The sequence below is a fragment of the Catharus ustulatus genome, chromosome 8, assembly GCF_009819885.2.
Source record: "Catharus ustulatus isolate bCatUst1 chromosome 8, bCatUst1.pri.v2, whole genome shotgun sequence".
NCBI lineage: Eukaryota > Metazoa > Chordata > Aves > Passeriformes > Turdidae > Catharus > Catharus ustulatus.
The window spans coordinates 647,086-665,649 of NC_046228.1; the positions used below are offsets into that span (position 1 = coordinate 647,086).

General features: G+C 54.1%; 1 protein-coding gene across 22 annotated transcripts in view; it reads right to left on the reverse strand.

Moving 5' to 3' along the window:
- The window catches only part of JAKMIP3 (Janus kinase and microtubule interacting protein 3), a 65,373-nt gene that overhangs the window by 37,347 nt on the left and 9,462 nt on the right, over nt 1–18,564 (reverse strand). For all 22 annotated transcript variants that reach the window (XM_033065588.2, XM_033065587.2, XM_033065586.2 and 19 more), the window contains exon 2: nt 2,948–3,079. The gene's annotated coding sequence lies outside the window, so the exon portion shown is untranslated. The remainder of the gene's footprint in view (nt 1–2,947; nt 3,080–18,564) is intronic.

Consider the following 18,564-nt stretch of genomic DNA (forward strand, 5'->3'; position numbering starts at 1 on the left):
TGGGGTCACTGGTATGGTAATGGGGTCACTGGTATGGTAATGGGGTCACTGGTATGGTAATGGGGTCACGGGCTGGCAATGGGGACACTGGTATGGTAATGGGGTCAGCAGGCTGGCAATGGGGTCACTGGTATGGTAATGGGGTCACTGGTATGGTAATGGGGTCAACAGGCTGGTAATGGGGTCAGCAGGCTGGTAATGGGATCACGGGCTGGTAATGGGGTCACTGGTATGGTAATGGGGACACTGGGATGGTGATGGGGTCAGCGGGCTGGTAATGGGGGCACTGGGCTGGTAATGGGGTAACTAGGCTGGTAATGGGGGCACTGGTATGGTAATGGGGTCAGAGGGCTGGCAATGAGATCAGTGGTCTGGTAATGGGGGCACTGGGCTGGTAATGGGGGCATCAAGCTGGTAATGGGGTCACCAGGCTGGCATTGGGGGCACCAGGCTGGCACCGGGGTCACCCAGGGTCACCAGGCTGGCAGGGACACACACCACCCCCAGCACACCCAGAGTGTCACCAGTGAAGGGCTGATATTAGTGTTTAATCTTCTTTTTTCCTCTCCTTTCAGTCAAAATCAGAATCAAAACACAACCCCCAAAATTTTGTTATTCAAACTCAGCTATTTATTAATTCTTATCTATAATAGAATAAATTCTACAATGCTTCTAGCTAACAAACTAAAAACAAATTAAAAAATCAATAAATCTCACTAATTACAAAACCTTTTAAAAACAAACAATCCAATTAAAAATGAACAACTATATTATTTATGCTTTTAACCCAATAACCAAACATCTATAACCTACACTACAACACTTTCTAGCCAACCAAAAACTACTATCTAAAACCAAAAAAAAACCAAAAAAAAACCAAAAAAAAATCAACAAAAAAACCCAACACCCTAAAACATCTATCTTATTCCACATCAATTACCATATTCTAAAACCCCAAATTCCAAACCCTTCACCATACAATACTACACACCTCTATTCAAACTATTCACCAATAATTCCAACTCCATCACTCAATTTTAAAAACCTTCTCCAAAACCTCAAATCAAAACCAATACTCTTTTAAAAATCAGTGTCAAAAACCACAAAAAAAATATCAAAACTCCCAAACTTAAATTCCAACAGGCTGGAGAATTCATCCAGAACAGGGGTGTGGGGTCAGAATTCATCCAGATCAGGGGGTGTGGGGGTCAGAATTCATCCAGAACAGGGGTGTGGGGTCAGAATTCATCCAGAACAGGGGGTGTGGGGTCAGAATTCATCCAGAAGAGGGGTGTGGGGTCAGAATTCATCCAGAACAGGGGGTGTGGGGTCAGAATTCACAGAGAACAGGGGATGTGGGGTCAGAATTCATCCAGAACAGGGGATGTGGGGGTCAGAATTCATCCAGAACAGGGATGTGGGGTCAGAATTCATCCAGCACAGGGGTGTGGGGTCAGAATTCATAGGGAACAGGGGGTGTGGGGGTCAGAATTCATCCAGAACAGGGGTGTGGGGTCAGAATTCATCCAGCACAGGGGTGTGGGGTCAGAATTCATAGGGAACAGGGGGTGTGGGGGTCAGAATTCACAGAGAACAGGGGATGTGGGGTCAGAATTCATCCAGAACAGGGGATGTGGGGGTCAGAATTCATCCAGAACAGGGATGTGGGGTCAGAATTCATCCAGCACAGGGGTGTGGGGTCAGAATTCATAGGGAACAGGGGGTGTGGGGGTCAGAATTCATCCAGAACAGGGGTGTGGGGTCAGAATTCATCCAGCACAGGGGTGTGGGGTCAGAATTCATAGGGAACAGGGGGTGTGGGGGTCAGAATTCATCCAGCACAGGGGATGTGGAATTTAGAATTCACCCAGCACAGGGGACGTGGAATTCTCACAGGACAGAGGATGTGGGGTTCACCCAGCACAAGGGATGTGGAATTTAGAATTCACCCAGCACAGGGATGTGGGGGTCAGAATTCACAGAGCACAGAGAATGTGGAATTCTCACAGCACAGGGGACATGGAATTTAGAATTCACAGAGCACAGAGGATATGGAATTCCCACATGACAAAGGATGTGGGGTTCACCCAGCACAGGGGATATGGAATTCTCACAGCACAGGGATTCACCCAGGGGATGTGGAACTCACCCAGCACAGGGGATGTGGGGGGTCAGAATTCTCACAGCACAGGGGATGTGGAATTTAGAATTCACAGAGCACAGGGGATATGGAACTCCCACAGAACAGAGGATGTGGGGTTCACCCAGCACAGGGGATGGGAATTCACACAGGAAGGGGATGTGGAATTTAGAATTCACCCAGCACAGGGGATGTAGAATTCTCAGAGCACAGGGATTCACCCAGGGGATGTGGAATTCACCCAGCCCAGGGGATATGGAATTCACACAGCCCAGGGGATGTGGAATTCTCACAGCACAGGGGATGCGGAATTCTCACAGCACAGGGGATGTGGAATTTAGAATTCACAGAGCACAGGGGATGTGGAATTCTCACAGCACAGGGGATGTGGAATTCTCAGAGTACAGGGGATGTGGAATTCTCACAGCACAGGGATTCACCCAGGGGATGTGGAATTCTCACAGCACAGGGGATATGGAATTCACACAGCACAGGGGATGTGGAATTCTCACAGCACAGGGGATGTGGAATTCTCTCAGCACAGGGGATGTGGAATTCTCACAGCACAGGGGATATGGAATTCACCCAGCACAGGGGATGTGGTATTTAGAATTCACCCAGCACAGGCATTCACCACACCAGTGCAGATGTGGATGCTCAGCAAGGATCCGTGCTCCAGCCCCTGGCTCAGAGAGCAGCCACTGGAAGTTTTTATTTCTGTTCTGTTTTCACAGACCCATGGAAGCAGGGGAAGGTCACACTGCAGAACTCCATTCCAAGCCCTCAGATTTGGGAGGACATTCCCACCTGCTGAGGAGCAGTGCTGGTCAGGGCTGGCAGTGCTCTTGTCCCTCAGTGTCCCGCTCTGTCCCCCATGGCTCAGCTCCAGGGGCTCTGGCCCTGTCCAGGACGGGGATGGGGCTCAGCAGGGCAGGGCAGCTGCAAGGAGAGAGCACAGCAGTGAGAACAGCCAAGCAGAACCAACTTCCACACACATGGCAATAAAATCCAGCCTGCTCTGAATTGTGAGAGAAAAACCTGAACCTGTCAGGGAGAAAAGAGCCGAGGGAGGGAGCTGCTCTGGAGTACCAAAATGGGATGGGAGAGGGCTGGGGTTTGGGGCAGAGCTGCTGAGAGCCAGAGAAATCCCCCAGGACAGGCAGTGACTGCACCCTGCACTGGGGCAGAGCGAGCAGCGAGGCTGAGACCCAGAGAAACAAGGGGGACAATAAAATAACATTCCTGGTATTGTCCTAACCAAGGTGGTACAAACTCTCTCAGTTCTGCTGTTTCTCAGGTTGCTGCCTGACTTTGTAGCATGGCTGTTCCTATGAAAAGAAAAACGTTTGTCTGGTCAAAGGAATAGAAATAAATTATATTTCAAAGATGTTGCCTGAAAAATCCATAACATGAGTACACATTCTTCACATTGATGATTCTTGCTGCTTTGTGCACGCAGACACAACACCAAAGGAGATTTAAATCCCTCTCTCTTTATGGATAAAAATGGGGCAGGCTGTAGCCACAGGCACAGAGCTGTACCTGCTGCAGCAGATGAGGCCCTTGTGCACATCACAATAATTTTCCTCGAGGATTCCCTTGGAAGGCAGAGGAGCCAGGCTGGCTCCCAGGCTGAGGAAATGAGGAGCAGCGACCAACAAGCTCTGACTGCTTCCACATGAATGGCAGACAAATCAGGTGTGGATGGCACAGGGGTTGGAACAGTAATTCCAGCAGGATTCCTTCTGACAGACCAGGGCTGTGAGAATTTGCATCTGTGAGCTCACAGAAATAACTCAGGGGCTGGTGCTGCAGGGAGGAGATCACTCGGTGGGAATTCTGTCCAAGGTCGGTTTGTAGGAGCACAGATCCTGACCCTTACAGCTCTGGAATTTTCTTTGAAGCATTCTGAGTGCTCAGTGGTGTGAATTGACACATCCCATGCCAAGCATCTGAACATTGAATGAACCAGAACATGGAATCCCAGCTGGTGGCCCTGCACAGGACAGGCCAGGACAGCAGCACACCATGCCCACCAAACTCCAGCACAAACATCACAAACGAGCAGAAATCTGAGGAGTGAAGGCAAGGGGGCTGGGGAGGGTGGAGGAGCCTTCCCTGGGCACTGGGGATGTGAGAATGGAACAGGATGGCAGAGCCTTCCCTAGACACACACTGGGGATGTGAGAATGGAACAGGATGGCAGAGCCTTCCCTGGGCACACACTGGGGATGTGAGAATGGAACAGGATGGCAGAGCCTTCCCTGGGCACACACTGGGGATGTGAGAATGGAACAGGATGGCAGAGCCTTCCCTGGGCACACACTGGGGATGTGAGAATGGAACAGGATGGCAGAGCCTTCCCTGGGCACACACTGGGGATGTGAGAATGGAACAGGATGGCAGAGCCTTCCCTGGGCACACACTGGGCAGGATGGCAGAGCCCAGGAGTGATGCTGGGGACAGCAGAGCTCAGCCCTGGCAGCTCTGTGGAGCAGAGATGGACACACAGGGCTGTTATTCCAGGAAGAAATGGGAATAGGGCTGAGCAGAGCACAGGGACAACCTCAGCAGCAGCCTCGGTGACAGCCACAGCCTGTGGGTGTGTGCAGGGGACAAGTGCCATTGTGGCAGCTGGGACAGTGGTGGCCCTGTGTGGCCCTGCAGCAGGAGCAGCCGTGCCTGCTGGAGCCAGCTGAGACCCGGGGCCAAGTGCCAGGCCAGGCTTGGAGGAATATTTATCACAAATTCTGGGAGAAAACACCCCATGGGAACACAGCAGGGCTGTGCTGAGCAGGTTCAGCCCAGGCTGGGGGGACACAGAGCCCTGCTGTGACACTGGGGACACTTGGGGACCCTGGGAACAGCCCCTGTCCCTCAGGGGACACAGAGCTCTGCTGTGGCACTGGGGACACTTGGGGACCCTGGGCACAGCCCCTGTCCCCCAGGGGACACTTGGGGACCCTGGGCACAGCCCCTGTCCCCCAGGGGACACAGAGCTCTGCTGTGACACTGGGGACACTTGGAGACCCTGGGCACAGCCCCTGTCCCCCAGGGGTCACAGCAGCTCCCCCTCCCCACAGGGCACAGGGGACATTCCCTGCAAACCCCACCACTGCTCTGGATTTTTCCTTGGTTTTTCCATGGGTTACATCAGACACATCACCCCAACGGAACAGAAAGGTCATGGGATTTTTGATGCTGGGAGAACAGATTATGCATCTGATTCCTGGCATGTTTGATATTGAAAACAGCATCAATAATGCATCAGAGCTGCCTTGAGCTCCCTGCCTCCTGACTTGCAATTCAGGCATCAGGACTAATTGGGAAATGTGTTTTCTAGGCAGTAGTTGCTGAAATGAATGTTTCACCACGCTTAGAAATGAGGGAATTAATCCCTACCCAGGGTACCAATATCTGAAAGCAGAACACTGTTCTTACAAATATAGAACATTTCCAACGTCTGCCTCAGCCTCTGAGCACTGGTGTTCTCTGTTTTTGACAAATTGTTCTGTTTAATTGGTTTAAACAATCCTTTTGAGCCTTTGGTGCACCTTGAAATGCTGTAATAGAAAATGTGAGAGTGTTCATGGCTGAGTTCCCACATCCTCACATGAGTAATATCCATGTTCCATTTAGGATTGCACAGCCTGGAGATACAAGTGCAAGAAAAGGAGTTTTCCTCTGAAAGGGAATTTCCTAAGCCAGAGCAATCGTGTCCCATGCTGGAGCTTTGGGCTTCACCCCTGTAAACCTTTGTCACACATCCACACACACAGTGAATCACTCACAGGGGAAGGAAACCTGCAGGGAGCTGCCTGGGAAAGGGTGAGCTGAGACCCAGGACAAGGCCAGGACATGAACAGGGCTCTGCTGAGCCTTCCCTCCACAGCCAGAGCCCAGGATCCCATCCTGACATCCCTGACATCCCTGGGGCTGGAAAACCCTCCCAGAGCCCACCTGAGCCCATCCCCACCCTGTCCCCAGGGCCAGCTCCAGGAATTCCTGGGACACTCCAGGGATGGGATCCAACCCTCCCTGAGCTCCCTTTCCATGGGGAAATTCTGAGCATTGCAGCTCCTCAGTGCAGTCAGATCAATGAGTTCACTCCAAATAACTTGTCTGGAAATGAACTCCTTCATGAATCCCAGCAGAATGTTTGTGTGAGGAGCTGCAGCCATCCTGCTGTTCCCAGCATGGACAGGGACTGCTGCTCCTTGGGGGATGCTCATGGCATCACAATTCTGGGATCCCTGGGGCTGGAAAAGCCCTCCAGGATCATCCAGTCCAGGCTGTGCCCATCCCCACCCTGTCCAGAGCACTCAAAGACACTCCAGGAACTCCTGGGACACTCCAGGGATGGGGATCCAACCCTGCCTGGGCAGCTCCAATCCCTGAGCCCCCTTTCCATGGGGGAATTATTCCCAAAATCCACCCTGAGCTCCCCTGCCCAGCCTGAGCTGTTCCCTCTGCTCCTGTCCCTGTTCCCAGATCCCAAATCCCCCCGGTGTCCCCTCCTGGCAGGGACTTGTGCAGAGCCACAAGGGCCCCCTGAGCCTCCTTTGCTCCAGGCTGAGCCCCCCCCCAGATCCCTCAGGGATTCTCCAGCCCCTTCCCATTTCCCTCAGGGATTCTCCATTCCCTTCCCAGCTCCTCAGGAATTCTCCAGCCCCTTCCCAGCTCCCTCAGGAATTCTCCATTCCCTTCCCAGCTCCATTCCCTGCCCTGGACATTCTATGACAATTATTCCTCTGTGCTGTTTAGATTGATAATTTTTTTTTTTTTTAAACACAAGCAATGTGATTGAGTCAGCCCCTTTGTCCAGAGTCACATCTGACCCGTCCCAGCTCCTGCTGGAAGCTGCAGGGTCCCCTCACTGCAGAGTTCCCAGCCCTGGCACCTCCAGGCAGCTGCTGCAGAGCAAGTGTCCACGTCCAGAAGGGAAATAAATAACAACCAGAGCTCCCCAGGGTGAGGTAAGCTCTGAAACCTGTCCTTCAGGAAATAATATCTGAAAATAATTCCACCCCCAGCCCTGCCACCTCTGCAGATGGAAGTCCAGCCAAAGTTTAGTGAGGATTAGCTCAGTGCCAGCAGCAGCTCCAACAGACACATGTCAAATCCCGACTGACCTGGATTTCCCTCAAAGATTAATCCTTGCAGCGTTGGAATTAACCCAGGGATGGGGGATCGTGTCCTGCCAGCCCCACAGCTGCAGCTCCCCTGGTGGGGGAAGTTCCCTGTTTGTGCCACACCCACGGGTGGAAATCCCATCCTCTGGTTCTTCATCAGGACTTTCATACAGGATTTTGGGGTTGCTTTAAGTGCAATAACAGGAACCACAGCTGGGTGTTAATTATGAACCTAATGAAGGGAGTTCTGGAGCTGGGCCAGGAGGGTCCAGTTGGATTTTAGGGAAAGGTTCTTCTCTCAGAGGGTGCTGGGCACTGCCCAGGGTGGGATCTGTGGGGTTTTGGGGTCTGGGCAGGGTCAGAACTGGACTGGATGATCCTGGGGGTCCCTGTCAGGAGTGCCTGGTGCAATGCTGGCAGCCACAGCTGCTGCTAAACCCAACAGGAGCCTTGTGCAGCAGGACAGCTGCCCAACTGCACAGCTCTCAGGGCTAATTTGCAGAAATGCAATAATTCATTACAAACAGGTGAGTAGGTAGGGAACTGATTTCTCCTTTTTCTCAGACACCCCCAGTGTTTCAGCTACAAAAATCCCTTGTTGTTTCTGCAATAAACTCCGAGAACACACCCATGCAAATTACCCATTAAACTGGAGCAACTCAGCATCATCTGGGGAGGGCTCTTGGTGAGGAATTTATTCCAGACCCAATTCCAGGAGTTTAGCTGTGTGTGCTGCTCTAGGTGAGGAATGTATTCCAGACCCAGTTCCAGGAGTTTAGCTGTGTGTGCTGCTCTAGGTGAGGAATGTATTCCAGACCCAGCTCCAGGAGTTCAGCTCCTGTGCTGCTCTAGGTGAGGAATGTATTCCAGACCCAGCTCCAGGAGTTCAGCTTGTGTTCTGCTCTAGGTGAGGAATGTATTTCAGACCCAGCTCCAGGAGTTTAGCTGTGTGCTGCTCTAGGTGAGGAATGTATTTCAGACCCAGCTCCAGGAGTTCAGCTCGTGTGCTGCTCTAGGTGAGGAATGTATTTCAGACCCAGCTCCAGGAGTTTAGCTGTGTGCTGCTCTAGGTGAGGAATGTATTTCAGACCCAGCTCCAGGAGTTCAGCTCGTGTGCTGCTCTAGGTGAGGAATTTATTCCAGACCCAGCTCCAGGAGTTCAGCTCGTGTGCTGCTCTAGGTGAGGAATTTATTTCAGACCCAGCTGCAGGAGTTTAGCTGTGTGTGCTGCTCTAGGTGAGGAATTTATTCCAGACCCAGCTCCAGGAGTTTAGCTGTGTGCTGCTCTAGGTGAGGAATTTATTCCAGACCCAGTTCCAGGAGTTCAGCTCGTGTTCTGCCTCACCCTGCTCACAAACAAGCAATGCCATCCCCCTCCAGGAATGCAGGCTGTATAATTAACTAAATCAACTGTCACACAGATGGCATCCACCATCCACAAGCACTCGATGGAAACACTGCAAGCATGTCATTAACATCCCTAAATAAGTGTTTAATGCCACCTCTGCAGCCCTGCTCGGCACCAACACACAACACAGCTGGATTGGAGGGTGGGAAAGGCAGGGTTTAATTGCTACACTCTCAGAAAAGATTTTCAGTTCTTGGATTGATTTAATTTATAAATTAGCTTGAAAAATAACAGACTCAACAGTGGTGGCAAAACCACTGTGCTTTGGATTTCAGAATTAAGGATAATTTCCAGACTGAGTCATCACCATTCCATTCAGCTGTGAGGAACTGGGCAGCAGGAAAAGACCCTGATGGGAGTGGGAACCTTTCTTTAGGCTGACCCAGACTATCCAAAAATCACATTTCTGTTTGACAGCGGGTTTTACTTCTCAGTAGGTGTGTGCCCAGCTCTAAGTCAAGATAAAAATTGACATTTCACAGCAACACACAAGAATTGGAATGGAAAGTCGATTAATCTCCCAAATGCAAACAGTTGGGACGTGTCCATCAGGCTCTAGAGAAAAGCTGTTCCTGCAGCCTGAAAAAGTGAGGATCAGATTATTTCAAACCTGATTTTTCATTACTAAACAGCCTGGTTTAAATGACCTTTTTGTGACACTTGCTGGGAGTCTCCTCCCTGATGGCAGCCCCCTGTGCCCTGGTCTGAGTGCAATGGCTCAGGAACAGAACAATGGAATAAAGCAACAACACCCCAATAAACATCGACAGAGACTGGGAGGGAAAGCAGGAGAGTGCCAGAGCACCGGGGAGCTGGGGTGGGCTGGGAGGGGGGGACAGCCACCAGGGGCAGGGAGGGACACCCTGCTGTGCCACCACTGCTGTGCCACCACCCCCGTGTCACCATTCCTGTGTCACCACTGCTGTGCCACCACTGCTGTGCCACCACCCCTGTGTCACCATCCCTGTGTCACCACTGCTGTGCCACCACTGCTGTGTCACCATTCCTGTCCTGTCACCATCCCTGTGCCACCACCATCCCTGTGCCACCACCATCCCTGTGCCACCATCCCTGTGTCACCACTGCTGTGTCACCACCATCCCTGTGCCACCATCCCTGTGCCACCATCCCTGTGCCACCACCACTGCTGTGCCACCATCCCTGTGTCACCATCCCTGTGCCACCATCCCTGTGCCACCATCCCTGTGCCACCACCACTGCTGTGCCACCATCCCTGTGTCACCATCCCTGTGCCACCATCCCTGTGCCACCATCCCTGTGTCACCATCCCTGTGCCACCACCATCCCTGTCCTGTCACCATCCCTGTCCTGTCACCATCCCTGTGCCACCACTGCTGTGCCACCATCCCTGTGCCACCATCCCTGTGTCACCATCCCTGTGCCACCACTGCTGTGCCACCATCCCTGTCCTGTCACCATCCCTGTGCCACCACCACTGCTGTGCCACCATCCCTGTGTCACCATCCCTGTGCCACCACTGCTGTGCCACCATCCCTGTGTCACTATCCCTGTGCCACCATCCCTGTCGTGTCACCATCCCTGTGCCACCACCACTGCTGTGCCATGGCAGGGGTGGCACTACATGAGCTTTAAGGTCCCTTCCAACTCAAAAACCCAAACCATTCTGGGGTTCTGTGATCCATTTCTCTGGGAAAATCTTTTCAACACAACAGCTCTATAAGTTTTTTTTTTTAACCAAGACTAACAACAAATAGTTAAAAGGCAAACAAAAGGGGGAAAGAGGGACTTCCACAGCTGCCTCTGCCTGTGCTCTCCATGGGTCACTCCACTGACTCCTGGAGCTCTGAGGCCAAGTGACTCATTGCCAAGGGACATCTCCTGGCTGGTGCCTCCTCTCAGGTCCCTGCCCTGCAGGAATCTCCCCTCAAGGACCTGTGCAGATCATCAGTAAAAGCACCAGCCCCGCATTCCTGTGTGAACTGTGCTGTAAAACGTGGGAGAACATTCCCAGCAGCAGCTCCCTGCCCAGAGCAGCCCTGTCCCAGGCACTGGGTCAGTGTGGCAGCTGGGTAATCTGGGATTTCAGCACAGTTCCTCCTGCCCTTCAGCCTTGAGCTCCTTCAGGGAGTGGTGATCCTGAGCCAAGGGCTGTGTCCCTGTGTCCATCTGGCTGCTGGCCCTGGCTGCTCCAGCCCTGCTCTGGCAGGGATGCTCCAGGCTGGGATGAGCCCCCAGCCCAGGCAGGGCTCCCAGGCACTGAGGGAGCTCTGAGAGCCCTGGGCACTGCAGGGGCAGCACCAGGAGTGGCTGTGGCTGCTCTGAATCCAAACGGGGAGAGCAGAGGGGCTGAGAAACCTGGGCTGTGCTTGGGGCTGCCAGGGAACCCTGGCACCCAGAGGTGATGGGGAGGAGGGGATGGAAATGTGGATCTCAGCTTCACAAGGACACCTCAGGGTCAGACACTCCTGCTGAGGAGCTGGGGAGTCACAGAATATCTGAGCTGGGTGGGACACCCCAGAAATCCCACCCTGTGCACCCCTGAGAGGGGCTGAGCTGTGGGATGTGTAACAAACTGCAGGCACAGATGGGGAGCACAGCAAAGGAGTTCCTGCTGCAGGAGGAGATTCCCAGCAGAGCTGGGGATGGCACTGCCTGCTGCTCTGGTGACCTGGTAACGAGGAAAGGGCAGCACAGAAAAACCTGCTGATAACAGAGATTATGTAGGTCAATCAGCAAAGAGGACAAGGCAGGCAAACGGAAGGAAAAAACCCAATAACCTCAAACTAGAAAAAATAGGTAACTTAGCAACATGAAATTCAATCTGTGAAAGTACAAGATAATCTACGTTTAAAAATACAATTTGACATCTCCTGCACACAGAGATTTAGGAGGAAAGATCAAGCCATCACTGAGGACATCTGCTGTGCACACAGCCATGTAAATAAGGCATTACAGGGGCAGGAGATGTGAAAGCAGAGGAGAAGCATTATGATGGTGCAGAAAGATAAATGGCAGGCACTCATTAATCCACTCCAGTTCTCCTAAATGGGACATCATAGGTGTGACCAGGTAATAAAGGAGTCGGGATCTGTTTGGGAAGGGGCGTTGAACAGGAAGTTATTAAATGATTGATGCTGTGTAGGTGAAAAGGAGGCTTCAGTCACTTCTTTGTGCTAATGCAAGAACAAGAAGCCACCCTGTGGGCACTGGCAGGAAATAAAATGATTTTTCCATGGAAAGATGAATCTCCCACCTGGGATCACACACACAAACCCTGGGAGCATCGTCCTGCTGCTGCTGGGGCCAAACACCCCGGCCAGGTTGGGCAGGGGGGAAAAGGCAGGAGCTGAGTCCCTGGTGCTGGAGGCAGAGCCCAGCCCCAGAGCAGCCACCACAGCCCAGCCTTCCAGTCCAGCCTAACACAGCCCAGCCCAGCCCAGTTCAGCCCAGTCCAGTCCAGTCCAGCCCTTCCAGTCCAGCCTAACACAGCCCAGCCCAGTTCAGCCTAATCTAATCCAGCCAAGCCCAGCCCTTCCAGCCCAGCCTAACCCAGCCCAGCCCAGTTCAGCCCAGTCCAGTCCAGCCCAGCCCTTCCAGCCCAGCCCAGTTCAGTCTAATCTAATCCAATCCAATCCAGCCCTTCCAGCCCAGCCTAACCCAGTCCAGCCCAACTCAGCCCAGTCCAACCCAGCCCAGCCCTTCCAGCCCATCCCAGTTCAGCCCAGCTCAGCCCAGTCCAGTCCAGCCCAGCCCTTCCAGCCCAGCCTAACCCAGCCCAGCCCAGTTCAGCCTAATCTAATCCAGCCCAGCCCAGCCCTTCCAGCCTAACCTAGTCCAGCCCAGCTCATCCCAGTCCAGTCCAGCCCAGCCTAACCCAGCCCAGCCCTTCCAGCCCAGCCCAGCCCAGTCCAGTCCAGTCCAGCCCTTCCAGCCCAGCCTAACCCAGCCCAGCCCTTCCAGCCCAGCCCAGCCCAGCCCTTCCAGTCCAGCCCAGTCCAGTCCAGCTCAGCCCAGTCCAGTCCAGCTCAGCTCAGTCCAGTCCAGTCTAACCCAGCCCAGCTCAACCTAATCTAATCCAGCCCAGCCCAGCCCTTCCAGCCCAGCCCAGCCCAGGCCAGGACTGGCACTCCCCAGAGCTGCACTCTGCCTTTGGGGAAGGGCACTGTCCTTCCCAGTTATTATTCCTGTGTTGAAATCCCAGCTCCTGCTCGGGCCCTGCTCGGTGCAGGGAGCAGAGGGCACAGGCACAGCTGGGGGAGCCCTGCAGGCAGGAGGGGCTCGGCAGTGGGGGTGAGGGGCTGGCAGGAGAGCCCCACTGAGCTCCTCAGGGGGACAGCAAGCAGCCTCAAGTTACACCAGGGGAGGAGTAGGATGGAGATCAGGGGGAATTTCAGCACAGAAAGGGTGGTCCAGTCTGGCAAGGGCAGTGATGGAGTCACCATCCCTGGAAATGTCCAAAAACCGCAGATGTGGCACTTAGGGACACGATTTAGAGTGAACTTGGTGGTGGGTGGGTCAGGAGTTGGGTGTGATGATCACCAAGGGTTTTTTCACCCTTATCAATTCTGTGATTCTGTGATTCCATGATTCTGCTCCATCCCTCAGGGATGTCAGCTCAGGCCACAGTGCCGAGCAGTGCTCAGGCACCGCAGCTGGGCTGATTACCCACGGCTCAGCAGCTTCACAGCTCCTAAAGATGCTGAGGTTTTTACAACTTCTTAAAAGCTAATTAAAAAGTACAAGGAAAACATGTCTAACAATAATAAAAACTTCAGCTATGCTTTAAAACACAAATCTGCAATTAAAATGACCACAGATACACTGGAAATAGCAGCCCAAGAGCTGCTATTTTTCTGTCTAGATAATACATATCCTGGCAGCATTTCAGCAGAACTAGAATTGCTTTCAAGTGTCGAACGCTACATTTCACTGGTGCCCAGGAACTGCTCCTGTGTCCCTGTCCTACCTGCAGCCTCTCTGCTGCCAGGGACCCCTCCTGCCTCTCCTACAGCGATCCCACTCCCTCCTCCGTGCACAGATTCCTCTGGATGTGACACCGAGCTCTGCGGGCTTGCGGAGACAGCCCAGACCAGGGACAGCACAGAGCAGGGACAGCACAGAGCAGGGACAGCACAGCTCCAGGGACAGCACAGAGCAGGGACAGCACAGAGCAGGGACAGCACAGAGCAGGGACAGCACAGCTCCAGGGACAGCACGGACCAGGGACAGCACGGACCAGGGACAGCACGGACCAGGGACAGCACGGACCAGGGACAGCACAGCTCCAGGGACAGCACAGACCAGGGACAGCACAGACCAGGGACAGCACAGCTCCAGGGACAGCGGGCATCATCGCGGAGGGAGCGCCGGAGCTGCGGCACAGAGCCCCGGGTGGGGATGGAGCAGCCCCGGCCGCGGCTGCAGAGGGAGAGCGGGGACGGGAGAATGGATCCGGTACCGGCATAGGGAGAGCGGCTCCGGTACCGGCACTGCGAGAGCGGATCCGTCAGAGCGGCCCTGGTAGAGCGGGCCCGGCAGAGCGGCTCCGGTACCGGCACCGGCAGCGGGAGCAGCTCCGCCTGCCCGGCACCGGACCCGGCCCCGGAAGGGCAGAAGTGCCCTTGTCACCGGGCAGGGCTCTCTGGGCCCCTCCGGCCCCTCCGGACCTGCCGGCCCGGGCAGGGCTCGCTGCCGCCCAGGACGCGCATCCCGAGCCGGCGGCACCGCCCGCATCCCCCGCGCCCGGGAGGTGCCCGCATCCCTGGGATGTGCCCGCATCCCCCGCGCCCGGGATGTGCCCGGGATGCGCCCGGGATGTGCCCGCATCCCCCGGGATGTCCCCGCATCCCCCGTGCCGTGCCCGCATCCCCAGTGCCACCCCCGCCCTGCGAGCCGCTGCCCACCCCCACAGACGGAATTGAACTTACAGAGCACTCCGGTGAGATTTAAAACCCCATCTCGGCCGGAGAAGCCCCGGGCAGCTCCCGGGGGCTGCGCCCAGCCCGGCTGCAGCGCGGCCGCTCCCGGCTCGCCGCGGCCCCGGGCTGTGACTCAGCAAACGGAGCAGCTTTGGCTTTTCCAGCTGGAACTCACCACACCGTGCCAGCGCCACGGGGAGGATGTGCTTCCTGCATCCAGCGCTCTGCCAGCCTCTCCCGAGCCGCTCCGCCTGAGCCCTCCCCAGCGCTTACGTTAGCGCAGGAAACGCTTCCCTGGGAAAAGCAGCGCGGGGCTGAGCGGGGACCGGGGAGAGCGGGGAGGGACAGAGAGACAGAGAGACAGAGGGACACCAGAGACACCAGAGACACTAGAGACACCAGAGAGACACCAGAGACACCGGCCCTGCCCGCCCTGACAGAAAGGGAACGGGAACGGGCAGTGCCAGAGCCCCCCGGGAACGCACCGAGCCCGGCTGGAGAGCGCCGGCTGTGACTGCAGGGACTGCGGGGATGGGATAATGGGATAATGGGATAATGGGATGGGATAATGGGATACAGGGATGGGATGGGATACATGGATGGGATGGGATGGGATGGGATGGGATGGGATGGAATTTTGGGATACAGGGATGGGATGGGATAATGGGATGGGATGGGATGGGATGGGATGGGATACAGGGATGGGATGGGAAATGGGAATGGGATTGGGAATGGGAAATGGGAATGGGATTGGGATTGCAGAATAGGGATGGAGATGGGGATGGGGATGGAAAATGGGAATGGGGAATGGGAATGGGATTGGGATTGGAAATGGCAATGGAAATGGGAATAGGGATGGGGATAGGGATAGGGATGGGGATGGGAAATGGCAATGGCAATGGGGAATGGGAATGGGAAATGGGAACGGGAATGGGAATGGGAAATGGGAATGGGAAATGGGAATGGGAAATGGGAATGGGAATGGGAATGGGGAATGGGGAATGGGGAATAGGAATGGGGAATGGGGAATGGGGAATAGGAATGGGGAATGGGGAATGGGGAATAGGGAATGGGAAATGGGGAATGGGGAATGGGGAATGGGAAATGGGGAATAGGGAATGGGAAATGGGGAATAGGGAAGGGGAATGGGAATGGGAATGGGGAATGGGGAATAGGAAGGGGAACAGGAACAGGAAATGGGAATGGGAATGGGGAATGGGGAATGGGAATGGGAATGGGGATGGGGAATGGGGAATGGGGAATGGGGAATGGGAATGGGAACGGGGATGGGGAATGGGGAATGGGGAATGGGGAATGGGAACAGGAACAGGAAATGGGAACAGGAAATGGGAATGGGGAATGGGAATGGGAATAGTAATAGTAATGGGAGCCCCAGCCCGAGGAGCCCCTGCCTGTGGCAGGTCTGACCAGGACAAAGGACAATCAATGATCCTGCTCCTATGGAGAGGGAAAGCTGAAGTTAATTCCAGAATGATCCAACCAGAAGTGCTCCAGAATGCAGCCTGTGACAAATTAGCAAACACGTCCTTTAATTACAGAAAGCTTTTCCCTTCGATTTTTTAATTAGAAGCACGAATGCAGACTCCATTTACATAAAAGGACTGTCTTGTTTTCCTTCCTGGGCTGGCACCCAAACACATCCTGCAAATTTCCATGGATTTAAAAACCTCCTCGAGGTTACAAAGCTTCTGACCACCAGGTTTTGAGATACAGGGTGCTCCAGCAGCAGCCAAAAGCTCGTGCACAAGAGACACAAAGCACACACATGTAGAAGAGATACATCCAGAATTCTGACATCTCTGCAGACATAAATCTGTTCAAACCACTAAAATATTAGAGACCATCAGGTTCAAGTTTTCAGGTGTGAGCCACTGAACAGCATCTTTAAAAAGAGAAATACAAGGTGCAGCTGAGAGTTTTAGAATGGATTCAATGAGTGAATGAGTAAGAAAGCAGAAGAATGAAATTTTCATGCCATGCAGGAGACATGAGGTGAATGCTTGAATAAAAAAGTAATAAAAACAGAAAAAAAATCAATATTAGCCTGAAGCAGTAGAGAATCCCAATTTCAAAGAGCCTCCAAAGCCCCAGGAGAGCACGGCTGTGCTCCTGCAGCAGCTCCTGCACTGCCTGGCTTCAAAGGGAAGGGGGGCACCAGCCCAGACCCCCAGGACAGACCCAGCCCCTAATTACACACCAGAGCAGCTCTGGGAGGGACACAGAGCAGGAAAGGCTGGAGCCTCTCATCTCCTCTCCATCTCAGCCTCAGCCATTTCCTCCAGCAGTCTGACTGCTGTGTTCGTCAAATCCCTAAAATCCCAGCTTGGTTTGGGTTGGAAAGGAACTCAAAGCTCCTGTCACTGCAGCCCTGCCATGCAGGGACACCTGCACTGTCCCAGGCTGCTCCAACCCCAATGTCCAACCTGGCCTGGGGCACTGCCAACCCATGCCAAGGGCTGGGAACCTCCCACAGAGAGGAAAATAAACAGTAGGGAATGGGGGTGAAATAAATGAGTTTTGAGCTGAACAGAGACTTTCAGTGCTCCAGGTTTGCCCTGTCCTGTCTCACCAGGGCCAGGCTCTCCCTGGGGCTCTCCAGCAGGATCCCAGAGCATTCCCTCTGCCAGCTGGGCTGGGGAAACACGGCTCCCTTCACTTGCAGCCAAGGAGATTTTGGAAGCAAACCCACGCTCAGGAGCCCTTCCCCAGGCAGGCTGAGAGCTGAGCACAGCCTGGAGCTGCTGCTGTTGCCATGGAGGCCAAACCTGCTGCTCCTCTGCCTTTCTCTGCTGTTTGAAAGGGAATGGATGCTGCACATCAGTGCCCGAGGCTGCCAGGGCCCCTCCCGGGCTGCAGCTCAGGGCAGTGTCTGACACACTGACCACAGAGTGCAGGACACACTGACCACAGAGTGCAGGACACACTGACCACAGAGTGCAGGACACACTGACCACAGAGTGCAGGACACACTGACCACACAGTCCCTGACACACTGACCACAGAGTGCAGGACACACTGACCACAGAGTGCAGGACACACTGACCACACAGTCCCTGACACACTGACCACAGAGTGCAGGACACACTGACCACAGAGTGCAGGACACACTGACCACAGAGTGCAGGACACACTGACCACACAGTCCCTGACACACTGACCACAGAGTCACTGACACACTGACCACAGAGTACAGGACACACTGACCACAGAGTGTCTGACACACTGACCAGAGTCACTGACACACTGACCACACAGTCACTGACACACTGACCACAGAGTGCAGGACACACTGACCACACAGTCCCTGACACACTGACCACAGAGTGCAGGACACACTGACCACAGAGTCACTGACACACTGACCACAGAGTGCAGGACACACTGACCACAGAGTGCAGGACACACTGACCACAGAGTGCAGGACACACTGACCACACAGTCCCTGACACACTGACCACAGAGTGTCTGACACACTGACCACAGAGTGCAGGACACACTGACCACAGAGTCCCTGACACACTGACCACAGAGTGTCTGACACACTGACCACACAGTCCCTGACACACTGACCACAGAGTCCCTGACACACTGACCACAGAGTGTCTGACACACTGACCACACAGTCCCTGACACACTGACCACACAGTCCCTGACACACTGACCACAGAGTGTCTGACACACTGACCACACAGTCCCTGACACACTGACCACAGAGTGCAGGACACACTGACCACACAGTCCCTGACACACTGACCACAGAGTGTCTGACACACTGACCACACAGTCCCTGACACACTGACCAGAGTCACTGACACACTGACCACACAGTCCCTGACACACTGACCACAGAGTGTCTGACACACTGACCACAGAGTCCCTGACACACTGACCACACAGTCCCTGACACACTGACCACAGAGTCCCTGACACACTGACCACAGAGTCCCTGACACACTGACCACA